At 41.5% G+C, this 16,844-nt stretch overlaps 1 long non-coding RNA gene across 1 annotated transcript; it reads right to left on the minus strand.

The window, feature by feature from the left end:
• Nucleotides 1-227: 227 nt before the first annotated feature.
• Nucleotides 228-16,745, minus strand: LOC309617215. The gene is made up of 2 exons (XR_014237803.1): nucleotides 8,604-16,745; nucleotides 228-5,532 (listed from the first exon to the last, which is right to left on the minus strand). It is a non-coding gene; the product is annotated as an uncharacterized lncRNA (long non-coding RNA).
• Between the last annotated feature and the right edge of the window lie 99 nt (nucleotides 16,746-16,844).

The raw sequence follows: 16,844 nt of genomic DNA on the forward strand, positions 1-16,844 counted from the left end.
AATTTGGGATTAACATATACACACTACTATATATGAAATAGATAAACAATGAGGACCTACTGTATAGCACAGGGAACTATACTCAATATTTTGTAATAACCTATGTGGGAAAAGAATCTGAAAAAGAAAAAAAGAAAAAAAGAAATATAAATAACTGAATCACTTTGCTGTACACCTGAAACTAACACAACATTGTAAATCAACTATACCTCCATAAAAATTAAAAAAATTTTTTTTTAAAAAAGCTTTTGCACGTAAAGGAAACTATCAATGTAACAAAAAGGCCACCTACTGAATGGGAAAATATATTTGCAAATGATATATCCAATAAAGGGTTATATCCAAAATACACAAAGAACTCATTTAACTCAACATCAAAAAAGCAAACAACTCAATTAAAAAATGGGCAGAGGACCTGAATAGACATTTTTCCAAAGGAGACAAACAGATGGCTAATAGGTAGATGAAAAGATACTCAACATTACTAATTATCAGGGAAATGTAAACCAAAACCACAATGAGATATCATCAATCTCACACCTGTCAGAATGGCTATTATAAAAAAGACAACAAATAACAAGTGTTGGCAAGGATGTGGAGAAAAGGGAAACTTCTCCACACTGTTGGTGGGAATGTAAATTGGTGCAGCCACTATGGAAAACAGTATTCCTCAAAAAATTAAAAATAAAACTACCATATAATCCAGCAATTTTCCAGGGTATTTATCTGAAGAAAATGAAAATACTTATTAAAAAAGATATATCCAACCCTATGTTCATTGCAACATTATTTACAACAGCCAAAGATGTGGAAGCAACCTAAATGCCTATTGACAGATGAATGGATAAAGAAGCTGTGGCATATATACACAATGAAATATTAACTCACCACAAAAGAGAAGGAAATCTTGCCATTTGCGACAAAATGGGTGGACCTGGAGGGTATTATGCTAAGTGAAATAAGTCAGAGAAAGACAAATACAGTATGATTTCACTTACATGTGGAATCTAAAAAACAAATGAACAAACATAACAAAACAGAAACCAAGTCATAGATACAGAGAACAAACATGTGGTTGCCAGTGAGGAGGGGAGTGAAGGGAGAAGACGAATAGATGAGGGAGATTAAGTGGTACAAGCTCTCAGTTACAAAATAAATAAGTCACAGGTATTAAATATACAGTGTGGGGAATATAGTCAATAATTATGTGATATCTTTGTATGTGAGAGATGATAACTAGACTTATGGTGATCATTTTGAAATGTACAGAAATATTGAATCACTATGTTATATACCAGGAACTAACATGGTGTTGTAGGTTAATTATATTTCAAAAACAAACAAACTCATAGAAAAAGAGATCAGGTTTGTGGTTACCAGAGGTGAGGGGTGAAGGAAGGTAGAATTGAATGAACGTAGTTAGTCAAAAGGTACAAACTTTCAAAAAAAAAAATGTACAAACTTTCACTTATAAGATAAATAAGTACTAGCGATGTAATATACAACAGGATAAATATAATTAGCATTACTGTACATTATATATGAAAGTTGTGAAATCCTAAGAGTTCTCATCACAAGGGAAAACATTTTCTATTTAATTTTGTATCTATATGAGAAGGTGGATGTTCAGTAAACTTATTGTGGTCATCATTTTATGATGTATGTAAGTCAAAACATTATGCTGTGCACCTTAAACTTATACAGTGCTGTATGTCAACTATATCTCAGTAAAACTGGAAGGAAAAAAATGAGGAAGGATTAAAAAATAAAATAAAAAATAAAGAACTCCTACAGCTCAACAATAAAAAAAAATAACCCAATTAAAAGAATGGACAAAGGGGGCTTCCCTGGTGGCGCAGTGGTTAAGAATCCACCTGCCAATTCAGGGGACACAGGTTCGAGTCCTGGTCCAGGAAGATCCCACATACCGCAGAGCAACTAAGCCTGTGCACCACAACTACTGAGCCTGCGCTCTAGAGCCCATGAGCCACAACTACTGAAGCCCGCATGCCTAGAGCCCGTGCTCCGCAACAAGAGAAGACACTGCAATAAGCCCGCACACCGCAACGAAGAGTAGCCCCCACTCGTTGCAACTAGAGAAAGCCCGTGTGCAGCAACAAAGACCCAACACAGCCATAAATAAATAAATTTTTTAAAAAATGGGCAAAGGACTTGAATAAACATTTCTCCAAAGAAGATATAGAAATGACAGGTTAATACACAAAGATATGCTCAACATCACTAATCAGTAGGGAAATGCAAATCAAAAGCACAATGAGATACTACACACTCATTAGGATTGCCAATATGCAAAACAAACAAACAAAAAACAACAGAAAATACAAGTGTTGGTGAGGATGTGAACTAATTAGGACCCTTGGGTACTGCTGGTGGGAATGTAAAATGGTGCAGCCGCTATGGAAAACAGTATGGTGGTTCCTTACAAAATTAAACATGGAATTACCGTATCATTCAGCAATTGCACTTCTGGGTATATAACCAAAAGAATTAAGAGCAGGGACTGGAACAGATATTTGTATACCTGGGTTCATGGTAGTATTAATCACAATAGCCAAGAGGTAGAAGCAATCCAAGTGTTCATCAACAGATAAATGGATAAACAAAATGCAGTACATACATACACCAGAATATTATTCAGCCTTAAAAAGGAAGGAAATTCTGACATATGTTACAACATGGATTAACCTTGAAGACGTTGCTAAGTGAAATAAACCAGTCCCCAAAAGAAAAACACTCTTCGATTCCACTAATATAAGGTAACTAGACTAGTCAAATTTGTAGAGACACAGAAAGTAGAAAGATGGTAGCCAGGAACTGGGAGAAGGGAGGGATGTGGAAATATTGTTTAATGGGGACAGAGTTTAGTTTTGCAAGATGAGAAAAGTTCTGGAGATGGAAGGTGGTGATGATTGCACAGCTGTTTGAATGTACTTAATGCCATCGTGCACTTAAAAATGGTTTAAATGGTAAATTTTATGTTACTTAAATTTTACCATGATGAAAAATAAAAATTTGAACAGAAGCTGCAAATTTTAAAAAATTGTTAGGTTGTCAAAAAAGAATAATTTTTGAAAGAAATAGCTTTAAAAAATGCTATTTAAAAGCATCATGTTATTCTTACCATTTCTGAAACTGTTCTCTTCAATAGTGTTTTCAGAATTTCTCTCTGGACCCGGAACTGTACCAGATACTGACTGGATATTTCGGACACATAAAACATTAGCCTAGCCTTTGAGGAGAGGACAACATTGGTGGGAAAATAAAACGTATAAAGCAAGTAACAGGAAAAGACTGTATGAGATTAAACTTCAAATGAGTGATCCAGTGAATAAATTTAAGAGAGAAGAAAAAAATTTCAGGAGGCCTGGTCTAAGGGGGAAAAAAAAGGCCTAAAAATGAGAAGTTTGAAAATCTTGACATTGCTGTGAATTTATGAATTGACATCTTCGCTTTGGAACCATCTCTATTCAATCAAGCAAAAAATACTTATTAAACACCAACTTTGAGTAAAAGAGGGGATTGCAGAATTTATTTTTATTTTATTTTCATTTATTTATTTATGGCTGTGTTGGGTCTTCGTTGCTGCATGTGGGCTTTCTCTAGTTGCGGTGAGCGGAGGCTACTCTTCCTTGCAGAGTATGGGCTCTAGGTGCGTGGGCTTCAGTAGTTGTGGCGTGTGGGCTCAGCAGCTGTGGCACACAGGCTTAGTTGCTCCGCGGCATGTGGGATCTTTCCAGACCAGGGATCGAACCCGTGTCCCCTGCATTGGCAGGCAGATTCTTAACCACTGTGCCACCAGGGAAGTCCAGAATTTATTTTTTTTAAAGCTCTTTTAATAAAAAAAACAAACAAACCAGAATCTTCTGAAAACTCACCATTCCTTTGGTTTTCACATCATAGGAACTAAGTTCTATCAGTGGCCGAAAAAGAACTCTCTAGGGACTTGGTCATGAGACATTCCAAGGCAATTTCCTATGTACACAGTCCCACGGAGTTGGTCTGAGTCATTTGGGATGCAGTGGAAAAAACTCCTAACCGAACATCAGATCTGCTGCCTCTAGATCAGCTGTGCTACCCATGGTGACCCAGGCAAGTCGCTAACTCCCACTTCTGTAAATTGAGGGAGCTGGCAATCTGAGTTCTGTCCTTTCCAATTCCAGCATTACCCATCATGGTCCTTTACCATTTGTCATCAGGGATAGAACAAAGAGTTTGTGGATTTCCTTGAGGCAACAACATGGAGCTCAATCAATGACTGAGGAAGACAGGGCAGGAAAGCAGGAGGCCCCCAGCAGTGGGGAGTTGCCCCACCCTGCCAGCCAGGTGAGAACAGACTCTATCCCAGGAGAGAGGTCTGAATGAGACAAGCAGACGCTCCACCCACGAGTTTCCTCTTGCCCCTAACCTCATGGATGTTATACAATCCCATTTTCAGGTGTGCTCCTGGAAAATCTCCTCTGTGCTCTATGCAGGGATGCCCATTTCCATCTTCCCAAACAAAAGAGTTTAGAATACTTCTAACTTGTGCAAATCCAAAGGGATTATGTATTAGTCATCTTTTAAAAAATAATTTTGATTATAGCTTTCTGAAGCTTGAGTTTCTTGAACTTTCACTTACAATTCAAGCATACAAACACTGATTTTTGAGAATCTGTTCAAACTGACCATAACACAGTTTAAACATCATTTCTGTAGGGGTCTTTGTCTTTGCCAACCTCATTTATTTTTTGAGTCAAGAGAGTCAGAATGTAATCCCCAGCTGTCTCTCCATGCCACTTGACACCCCTGGGCCTTTGGGAAATGGTGGGTTTTGAGGGTGTTTTGTTGGTTGGTTTGTTTTGACAGCAACAGGGAATTTCATCAAATGGAGTCTTACCTTTTATCTCAATCACAAAAACAGGCGCTCCCATGAAGAGGTCCCTTCTCAGCTTCCTGGTTCATGGCGTGTCCCTAAGATGCTGCAAGGGAAATTGAGGAGCAACTGGAACCCCAAGTTTCTTTTTTTTTAATTTATTTTATTTTTGGCTGCGTTGGGTCTTCATTGCTGCACGCAGGCTTTTCTCTGGTTGCGGCGAGCGGGAGCTACTCTTCGTTGTGGTGTGCAGGCTTCTCATTGTGGTGGTTTCTCTTGTTGTGGAGTGTGGGCTCTAGGCACGCGGGCTTCAGTAGTTGTGGCACACGGGCTCAGTAGTTGTGGCTCGTGGGCTCTAGAGCACAGGCTCAGTAGTTGTGGCGCACGGACTTAGCTGTTCTGCCGCACGTGGGATCTTCCCAGACCAGGGCTCGAACCCGTGTCTCCTGCATTGGCAGGCGGATTCTTAACCACTGCGCCACCAGGGAAGCCCCCTAAGTTTCTTTTGTTGCAGAAATAGCACTCTAACCACTGTCACCCAGGGCTGCAGACACTTTCCTGCAGCGCCAGTCAGCCTGGTCAGCTTCTGCTTTGAGTTCGTTTAAAAGAAAGTCCAGGTGCTAAGCAGCCTTGGAAAATGAGGCAAATGAAAAAGCCACCTGACACCAATGAAGAAAAAGCAAACACCAAAATTTAATTACAGTTTTAACACTTCCAATAAGTTGACAAAAGTAGGCAGCTTCCTTCCTTCCTTCCTTCCCTTCCTTCCTCCCTCCCTCCCTTCCTCCCTCCCTCCCACCCTTCCTCCCTCCCTTTTATTTTTCTTTTTAAAGCAGTTCCTTCTAAGACCAGTGATTAGACACCAGGTTTCCCGGTTTACTTTTGAGCACTTTTCTCTTGCTGTTTGCAAATAGCAGCTTCGCTGCCAAAGAATCCTCTTTACTCGTTTCTACAAGCATAGAAACCTCTTTACTCGTTAATTTTACTCGTTAATTTTCTTCCGTGCCACGTCTGGCTGCCCTTTTGAGAAACGTGAATGTATAATGTTGTGAGCAAGATCGCCCCCTAAGGGCCGGAATGATCATCGCCCGTAAGCGTGGGTGTGGCGTTTGGTTGGCGGCGCGACTTGGGGGATGAACACGAGTTCGCTGGCGGGACTTTTTTGGACAACGGATGGGTATAATGTTTATGTGAAAATAAATGTGAGCTCAAACTTACCCAGTTGAGGAAAAAAAATGTTCCCATTTTTGTTGCAACTCTCCTGGAATCCACTAAGCCTCTGGAACAATTTGTGTTTCCCAAAATGAATAATGTTTTACAAACTCATTTTGTCAAAGAGAAGCTAAAAATATGGAATTTTATTGATTTATGAATTTTACATTTTCAAGATCAATCTAACCCATAAGTTCTTCACAAAATACGTTTGCTTTGAGGTCCATAGGGATAACTAGAACCCTCATTGTAAGTGGGGGGTAAGCAGTGACCAGTTTTCACCCAGCACTGCTGACACCCAGTACCGAAAAAGAATGTTCACCAGGTCCCTTGCCTCAGACTGCACAGCCTGGCAGCTCACATCATGTTCTGTTTTCCGAACATGCCCAGTGAATATCCTTTTTAGGTCCCTCTTACCACTCTGAGTGCAGGCAGCATCGGTGCAGATCAGTAGGTCATTCCTTTTCTGAAATGCGTTTTTCAAGCAAATATTTGTAATTTAGAGCACACACGTTGAGGTCAAACAGATCTGGGTCTGCATCCCAGCTCTACTACTTATACTGGCTGTGTGACCTTGGGCAAGTTGTGTAGCCTCTCTGGGCCTCAGTCACCTCACCTTTAAAATGTGGATAAGAAATCCTACCTCATATAGTTGTTGTAAAGATAAAATGAGATAATATGTGCTAACACCTTGAGGAGAGAGTTTGGCCTGTAGCAAAAATAAATGTTATCAGTATTTCTGTATGTAGATTAAATGTATTAAACTGGCTTTGCTCCCTAACTTCTGGAGGCAAGAGTATTTCCAAAAGTTCCGCCTTTTACTGATTCAGCTTTTTGGAGCCACTTCGACCCCTCATACTGAGGCCAACAAGTCTTATGCTTCCCTGGTTTTCCAGCTCTCAGGTGAGGAAAGAGGCTGCTACACCCCTGAAAGAGGTCACACCACGGTGTCCTTGAATTTGACACTGGCGCCAGAGTCTATACAATTTTGGTTTATCCAAATAACTAGTGCTCATGAACTTTGTTTTGAAACTGAGGAAGTGCCATTTGAAAACTGTTCGTGGTTTTCTGTCTCTGGGGTTGAGTGATCACTTTTGGAACAGTTTCCTTCACTGGGGGAAAATCACCAGGATGGGCCTTTTAGTCACACAAATATAAAAAGTTCGTGGTGGCAACCATGTGGTCGTTTGTAACTGAAATACCAATGCTTTAGACCAGGATGTGCTGTGGAGCCATGAGAATGGTGAATGCAGCTACAGCCCGACTATGTGCTTACAGAGTTAGAGGGCATTGGGCCTTAAAGATCGATTCAGACTGCATCATCTCCACATGATTTGTTCCTGAGGGATATGAGAGCCCGAGAATCACCCACAGGAGATGGGGAGCAAAAGCCGGCCCAGGCAGGCAGGATCAGGAGCATCTTGGCCTCCCCTGGGGGGCACTCATAACGTCAGGTTATGAGGGCACTGGGGGACCCTGAGCTGGGGGAGTGAGGGACCTCTCTCGAGGGGAAGGGGCTGTTCCTGGGCTTGATGAGGGGCACACTGTCAGAGGCTCCTGAGGCTGACAGGTAGGCTGACCTGCCAACACAAAGGAAGCAGCACCGAGACAGAGAGGGGCCCATGGAGAGAGAGATTCCTCAAGCCACTAAATTAGATTGTCCAGAACCAAGGCCCGAAAATCTATTAAACCAGAACCACAGTATGGGGACCATTGTTCCAGTTCAGTGGTTGGCAACCTTGGCTGCATGTGAGAATCACTGGGGGAGCGTTTAAAAATATATAGATGTCTAGTACATACCCAAAATAATTGAAAGCAGATGTTAAACAGACTACTGGTACTATTTTGACTATTGTACTAGTCACAATAACCCAAAGGTGGAAACAACCCACATGTCTATTGATGGATGATGAATAAACACACTGAGGTATATCCATGTCATGGAGTATCATTCAGCCTTAAAAAGGAATGAAGTACTGATACAGGCTCCAACATGGATGGACCTTGAAAACATTATGCTAAGTGAAAGGAGGCAGACACAAAAGGTCTCATCTTGTGTGATTCATTTTTATATGAAATATCCTTTTAAATGAAATATCTAGTTAAATCTATAGAGATAGAAAGTAGATTTGTGGTTGCCAGGGGCTGGGGGAAGGGGAGAACGGGGAGTGACTGCTTAATGCATACCGGCTTTTATTCTAGGACGATGAAGATGTTTTGGAACAAGAGGTGGTGGCTGCAAGACACTGTGAATGTACTAAGTGCCACTTAATTGTTCACTTTAACATGGTTAATTTTATGTGATGTGCATTTCACCACAATAAAAAATAATGATATTTTAAAATATATATTATATAAATGCCCAGGCCCCATCGAAGACTAATTAAACCTGAGCCTCTGGGGTGTGACCAGACACGGACATGTTTAGAAGGTCGCAGGCCATTCCAGGGTGCAGCCCAGGCTGAGAACCACATCCACAGGGGACTCACTGCTGATTTTTCAAGAGTGCAGCACTTACCTCACACCTGGTCCTGCTCCAGATCTCAAGCGGGTGTCCTCTCCTTAGGAAGATGTCTTCAAAGGTGCTTCCTCCTCCGGTCCCTTCCCCTGAATGCTCCAGGACACACAGGATGTGCTTCTTCCCAAGCACTTCCTGCTCTCAGCTGCCAGACCGCGAGCTTCCTGGGGGTGGGCACCAGGCCTTGCTTCGTGCTCAGTTTCCCCAGGGCCCAGCCCAGGGTTTGGCACAGAGGGGAGCCTCAGAAATGTTGAGTGAATGCATGAGGGAGTGAGCAAAGGGAGGTGGGTGGGTGAGTGAATGAATGAACCATGGTTCACCTGTCCCTTGTGTGTCTTCCATCCACTCAGTTTGCCCTGAGCTTTCAGAAGAGAACCTCTGAAGGCTCCTTTGGGAGCGGGACTTTCATTCCTCCTACAGGCTTATTCCAGGAAAGTTGAGTAGCTTCAGTGCTGGCAGCTGGAAGGCGTTTCAAACTTAACTGTCAAGCTTCTAACGCCATTACATCCAGCCTCCTCTGCAGGTTGTAATCACCTGGACAGCATTAAAGCACTGCTCAGGCTGGAGTCCCACACCCAGCATCTGATTCAATTGGTCTGGGGGTGGGAGCAGGGTATAGAGGTTTTTAAAAGCCCCCAGGTGATTCTAATGTGCCAATATCACAAACTACTGTATGCATGCTTGGGTGCAGTATTCTTGACTCATTTGGTTTCTAAAAGTCCCTAACCATTCAGAAACGGACCTGAGTTTCCCTCACGTGGAAGCAGAAGGACGTTTAGCACAAACATGGTAGATGCTTTGAATATGCTCTAGAATTTGATGCCATTTCTTTGCGATCACCTTCAGGATCAGACGGCCTCTGGGGGAGATGATTTGCTCCCCTGTCCACAGGCTGAACCAGGCAGTCTCGAGGGGAGAGGGAAGGGCTTGGGCAGTGGTCAATGAAGAAATAGTCTGGGAACTTCCCTGGCGGTCCAGTGGTTAAGACTCCGCACTTCCACTGCAGGGGGCACGGGTTCGATCCCTGGTTGGGGAACTGAGATCCTGCATGCTGTGTGGTGCAGCCCAAAAAAAAAAAAAGTTCTGTGGATGTAGCCTAATGCTGTTCAAGAGAGAAATCTTTAGGGACTTGAAAAAGCTGGAGGGTTATATCTTTCATTCCTGTAAATAAAGAGAAAGAGCAAGGTGAAGCCAGCCTCACCCTGACACTCCAAGGCTTTCACATTTACATGCATCATATTATCTATTAAAATGTAGCAACAGAGCATTTCATATTTTCAGTTAAAATGAAAGTCCATATATTTGTTTTGTTAAAATTATTATACCTTGCTGTTGAAGAAACAAAATGCCTACACCCCTTGTTTTAATTAAATAAGCTTAAATATTTGTTGTGTTGGGTGATATCTCACTGGTAATGTTTGTTGTTTTTCTTAATACAGTGTGACAAAAATATTCACTTAAATGTTCATGACTAATTCTTAAGTTAAATATGATCCTGTCCAATGACTTCACAAATAGTGGCTTCCCTTAGTTTGGATTTTTAAAAATTATTATGGTAAAGTACACATAATACAAAATTGACCATTTTAACCATTTTAAAGTGTACACTGGCATTCAATAGATTTACGAGGCTGTCAACCATCTAGTTCCAGAATTTTTTCATCACTGCCAAATCCATTAAGCAGTCATTCTCTGTTCCCTCTCTCCCCATATATTTATTGTATGATTCCATTTTAATGAAATATCCAGAATAGACAAATCCACAGAGACAGAAAGCAGATTATTGGTTGCCTGGGGCTAGAGAGGAGTTGTTGGGGAGAAATAGGGAGTGATTGTCAATGGGCATGGATTTTTTTTTTTTAGTGGTCATGAAAATGTTCTAAAATTGATTACAGTGGTGGGTGCATGAATTTGTGACTATACTAAAAGCCACTGAATTTTAAACTTTAGGTGGGTGAGTTGTATGGTATGTGAATTATATCTCAATATATGTTTTTAAATAAACAACAAAACACTTAATATCTGAGCTCAGAATAAGCCTCAGAGTTGTGATAGTTACTGTTTAGAATTTTTTTAATTAAAAAATTTTTTTATCGATATGCAATTGACATATAACATTGTGTAAGTTTGAAGTGTTCAACATGTTGGTTTGACCCTTGAACAACTCGGGGGTCAGTGGCTCCAATCCCAGCCCCACCACTCCCCACTTGCAATTGAAAATCCACAAATCCAAGTATAACTTTACAGTCGGCCCTTTGTATCCATGATTCTGTCCTTGGATTCAACCAACCTCGGATCGGAAGTATTTATTGAAAAAAATCCGCATATAAAGGGACCTACGCAGTTCAAGCTCGTGTTGTTCAAGGGTCACCTGTACTAAGTTTATTCTTATGCTAACGGTGGGGAGTGGATACAGCATAGATACACTGGACAAAGGAATGCTTCACGCCCCGGGTGGGACGAGATTTCATCACGCTACTCAGAATGGCGTCCAATTAAAAACTTAAGAATTGTTTATTTCCGGAATTTTCCATTTTCCAACCATGGTTGACCGAGGGTAACTGAAACCGTGGAAAGCAAAACTGCAGATAAAGGGGGGGCGACTGTATTGTTTTCTTATTTAATCATTATTTTTATGATTAGGAGGAAAACAATTTTTTTTTAAAAGATAATTCAAATGCCCAAGTAATCACCTTCTTATGCTACCTTAGATCTCCAACTTTAGACCAATACATGAATGAAAAGCAATTGATTTGGGGGTGATCCTCCTCTTGCACAAGGCCCCAGAGGAGGCTGGGGCAGGTGACCTGGCTTCATTAACCGGCAGTTTTAACAGCAGGTTCTATTGCTTGTTTTCTCAGTAAATGGCTGAAATATCCCAAGAGGATGTGTTAAATTCACCTACTTTCTCGAATATTTATTTGGGGCTGTTGCTGGGACTAATGCAGTAGTTCTAGTTTGATGTTTAATCACAGCTCAGAAATTCCGTTGCCACAGATACAGAGGACCAGGATGATGTCATTGTTGCCATGTGCCTCATAAGCTGGTTAAAACTGACCTTTAAAACTTAAGCTTAATTATCTTTACTGTCAGAACAGGTCCGTAGGGAATATGCCTTAATGAATTCATATTTTGACAATCATTTCCTTCTTTCCTCATCATTAAAACTGATTTTCTGGGTCTGCCTCTGAATCCACACGGGGCCTCTCTGAACTGCACATTTTCCAAATCCACATTAAGGAAAAAAAGGGTATGTGCACCTGCCTTCTCCCTGGAGAGGAAGGAGTGAAAGGAGATCCCAGGAGGAAGGTGACCTAATTCCTTCTCTTGGTCCCTCCATTCTCTCCTTCAATGGGATCACCTTTCAGGAGCAAAAGAATGGGGTGGGGTGGAGAGTGTGATGATCCAAGGCACACCCCCCTTCTTCCTGTCTCCCTCACTCAACACAGTGATATCTTGTTTTATAAACGCTCTAGAAAATAAATTCTATATTGAAACTCACTGTGATTTGATTTAAAAAAAAGTATCCTCACAAATCGTGTGAAGCATCAGCCATGCTCCCTTGCTGCAGGCCCACGTGCATGGCTGCAAGGCCCACAGCCCACGGCTTCAGCTGGTCCCATGCAGATGAACACAGAGACATCTTCATTCATTCGTTCTTTGAACAAATGTCCTAGAAATTGAGGAACCAGCAGTGAACAAAAGAGACAAGGAAATAGCCTCATGGAACTACTTTAGGTGGGGAAGACTGAAATGAAACAAATACTCTCAGAAGGCACTCTAAAATCCCCTGGTGTCAGGTGCTGGGAGGGTGCTATGAGTGCCTATTTCTGATCTATGGGGTGGGGTGGGAGAGGGGAGGTTCAGGCAGAGTGTCCCCGAGGAAGTGACATTTAAACTAAGACCTAAACAACGGCACTCCAGATTTTCTGCATAGGGGATGATTCAGGACAGTATTCAGCTTAGTGAAAACGACAACTGCTCATGTCAGAGAAGGGGAGGTGATGGATTAGTCTCCTCTAAACACCCCTTTATCACCAATACTGGACATGATGAATGAGGGAGTCAGAGGGAGCAAGTGCAAAGGCCCTGAGGTCAGTCTCCTCATGGGATAATCAGGTAAAAGATCTAAATACAAATTATCATTTTAAACAAGTGGTTCTCCAACTTTCTGGTCTCAGAAACCCTTTACTCTATAAAAATTATTGGAGAGTCCAAAGAGCTTTTGTTTATGCAGAGTATAGCTACCAAAATAAATTATTAGAAATGAAAACATATAAAACTATTATTCAATTTTTAATTCTTTAAAAAATAATAAACCAATTACATGTTGACACAATACATTTTTTGTGAAAAATAACTATATTTTTCAGGACAAAAGACAATTAGAAGAAGAGTTGCATTATTGTACATATTTGTAAATCTCTTTCCTATCTGTCTTGACAGAAGGCAGCTGAATTCTCATGTCTGCTTCTGCATTCAGTCTGTTGCAATATTATTTTAGTTGAAGTATATGAAGAAAATTTGGCCTCCTACAGATAGGTAGTTGAAAAAGTTAGGCTATTTTAATGGCCTTTTTAGATAGTTGTAGGTGTCCTTCTTTGATACCATGCCAAAACTTGACAATTGATAGTTTTTCCTTAAAGGTTAGTTGCAGTGTGGAATCTGAAACTATAGCAATAAATTTTTTATACTCTGTTATATTGAAATTCATTGGTCTGCCTTTGAATGGATCTCTTACCCATGCATAGATTTTTTTAACATCATGTTTTGGTCATTTGGAAAATATTAGTTGTGTAGATTTTCCACATGTTTTCATTATGTAAAATTTTAAAATCATGTTTGTTAATATCACCACCAATCCCATCAGAAAAATATGTAAGTGTTGGAAAGCTCTCAAGTTCACAGTGGTCAATACAATTTTTCCAAATGCTAATTTTCACTTGAAAGCTCAAATTTCATCATTGCCAACAAATATTTCAGTTGTTTTCATTGAAATGACAGTTTCACTTCATTTATTTTCAAGAAAATGCCTGCCAAATACTCAAGTCTGAATGACCATAGTTTGTAAGTCATACTTTCAAGTAAAAACGATGTTCCATAATAAATGGGGCTAGTTTTGCTGGCAACTCAATCACAAAGTGCTTTTCCTTGAGATAACCATTGTCCTTCAGTTTGCAGAAGAAATGTTTCATGCTTACTTCTGTTTCATTATGCAGAATATTTAAAAAGTATGTACTCAAAGGTCATGGTTTAATATAATTACCGATTTTAATGGCTTCATCAAAGATGTTATTAAGTGAAAATGGTTTTTTCCCCCTATGAGTGTGTGACAGTGAGGAACCAAGTCAAGTTCATTTCTAGAACTGTAAAGGCAAATGACACATACTCTCTCCCTTTGGAAATCTCACGTTTCCATGCAGATGACACACATGTCCACAAACAATTCTCATGTGGCTCAGTGGATAAGAGCCCAGGACTTGGAGTGACAGAGACCTGGGTTCAGAGCCTCAGTCTTAAGCTTTCTGAGCCTCAGTTTCCTCGCCTGTAAAATGGCGATAATATTACCTACCCTCAAGTGTGTTGTGAGAATTAAATGAGCTAATAATACAATAATATGTCTCACATATTAATAGTAGCTGTTTTAAGTGGGGAAGGTGGACTTGAGTCTTAAGGACTATATGTATATAAAATGCAGAATTGATCAGAGTCAGGGACAGGGGGTGGGGACAGGGGGAGGGAGACCTTCCAGGAGGAGGGTAGACGGGACCATGCCTGGGGCACTGCTGATGTGGTGAGGTTTGGTGAGCTGGGTGCTCGAAAAGAGGGGGGTGAAGGGTTGAGGCTCAGGGGTTGGCAGTAGCCAGATGGCAGAGGGGTTTGTGGCCGTGCTAGGGCTTCTTGTCTGTGGGAGAAGAGATCTAGGCAAAGCTGCCTGGAGTAAGGTGATTGGCAACAGGATGGGGTGGTGGATTAGAGGAGGCAGGGAGAGCAGGGAGGGGGGCAGGACTCATAGGAGGCAGGGGAGGGGGGAGCAGCGGTGCGGAGCAGAGAAGGAGCCTGGGGAAAAGCCTGCCCTGGGGAGGACATCAAGGGCCATGCTGAGCACGTGGGCTACAGTCATGACACTCTTCTCGCTTTTTTTCCCATCTCACGCAACTGTCAGCTGTTTTTTTGCCCCAAATTTCCTGTCCCTCCTCTCTGTCTCAGTAAGCTGATGTGGATGAATCTAGGCTGTCTATTTCTGCAATGAGGCTGAATATCTTAACTGCCAGTCTGACAGATGGACCACCAGTCTCTTCAATTGTTATCTTATAGGGAGGAACACCTGGAATCCTTCCCTAATTAGCTGGCTGGTTTAGACACATCACATTTTATTCTAAAAAAAGAACTTCTCATTTTAACTCTTGCTCAACAAGTGCTTGTTGGCCGATAAATGTTAAAGATACGATGTATTTTTTGAAGTACAATAATCTTTGTTAATTATTTATAACAAAATGTTTTAAAGATTAACTCTGCTCCTTTGAGCTCCACAGGAGCGCCAGGACTGCAGCCTGCATCGGGTAGATGTTCCTTCCTATGTAACAGTGACAGGTGCTTATTCAAGAGAAGGTACACAGAAGCCCAAAGCAAAAGATCCCCACCCTCTCCCCACCACCCTCACACTCTTAATCTATTCCTCCGGGGTGTGGATATGGTCTGTCACATGCTTTCTATGTCTATCTTTTCATAATGTACTTCAAACAAAAACAAAAACAAAAAACAAAGCCAGAGGTGAACTCACAGTCCACAGTCCGTTTTACAGCTTGCTTTTCTCCTTCAGTAATAGACGACCAAGGCCTTGTGGAGGTCCCGGCATTGAGTGGCACCCCCTTCTATGCACTGGCTGAAGAGTCCTATCCACGCAGGATTTGTTCTTAAAGGCATCGGTAGCCTTGAGCACGGCCTTCTTCACTAGAAAATGCAGACTTGGAAGCCTCCGATGCAATCTGCAAGGGGATCCTTGGGAAAAGCGCAGCTTTTGTCCTTGAATAGTGCCAGCCTGTGGCTGGATGCCGTGGCCTCAGAAACTCCAAACCTCCCAGACAGCAAGAGGGTCTTGGGTGGAACTGGGCAACGGCCAGACCTACAGAGAGCAGGAGGCGGAGGTAACACATGCGGGTTTGCTCCTGGAGCAGATTCTTGCTGTAAGGGATCCCAGAGCCCCAACAAAACATGTTTAGGTCACATTTTCCATTTCCTTCAAGACTTTGGTCATTGACATTGAGAAATACAATGACAAGTGGATTTGTTTTGTGTCCAGGATAAGTTCCTCCCAGGAAAACTAATTGTTACATTGACTCAGCACAGTCAAGCAATGATGTTTCTTTAGTGCAATGGGTTACACAAAAAATCCTTTATACTTCCATATGGAGACCTGTACAAAAACACTTTCGGCAGGATTATTAATATTTAAAAAATTGGAAACAATTCAAATGCCCATCAGCATGAGAATGAATAAATAAATTGAGACATATTCATAGGATGGAATACTTGACAGCAAGTAAACTGAATGGAGTAGATCTTAAAGTTGAATGGAAAAGCAAGCAGCAGAATAGTATATGTGGTGTGAGACTTTTAAAAACACACAAAATGCTGTGTTTTGTTTATGGATACGTGTGTGATTTGTAGTAACATGGTAGTGATGACCTTGGGAGGAAGGTCATCCCAAGGTCAGCGACCTTGGGAGGGAGGGGAAGAGACTGCCCAGTTGGGCCACATCAGGGACTTCCCTGGCCCCTGTAATGTTAATTTCTTTCTTTTTTATTGTAAAAAACATACCAAAGTTTACCATCTTAACCACTTCTAAGTGTACAGCTCAGAAGTGTTGTGTTAACATATTCACAACGTTGTGAAACAGACCTCCAGAACTTTTTCCTTTTGCAAAATTGAAACTCCCCATCCCCTCTCCCCAGCTCCTGGCAGCCACCCACTTTCTACTTAGATGAATGTGACTACTCTAGACACCTCATACAAGTGGAATCACACAGTAATTATTATTTCTTTGTGACTGGCTTATTTCACTTAACATAATGTACTCAAGTTTCATCCATGTTGTACCATGGGACAGGATTTCTTTTTAAGGCTGAATAATATTCCATTGTGTGGGGCTTCCCTGGTGGCGCAGTGGTTAAGAATCCGCCTGCCAATGCAAGGGACACAGGTTCAAACACTGGTCCGGGAAGATCCCACATGCTGCGG

Source organism: Balaenoptera borealis (assembly GCF_965194805.1).
Source record: "Balaenoptera borealis genome assembly, chromosome: 19".
Lineage (NCBI taxonomy): Eukaryota > Metazoa > Chordata > Mammalia > Artiodactyla > Balaenopteridae > Balaenoptera > Balaenoptera borealis.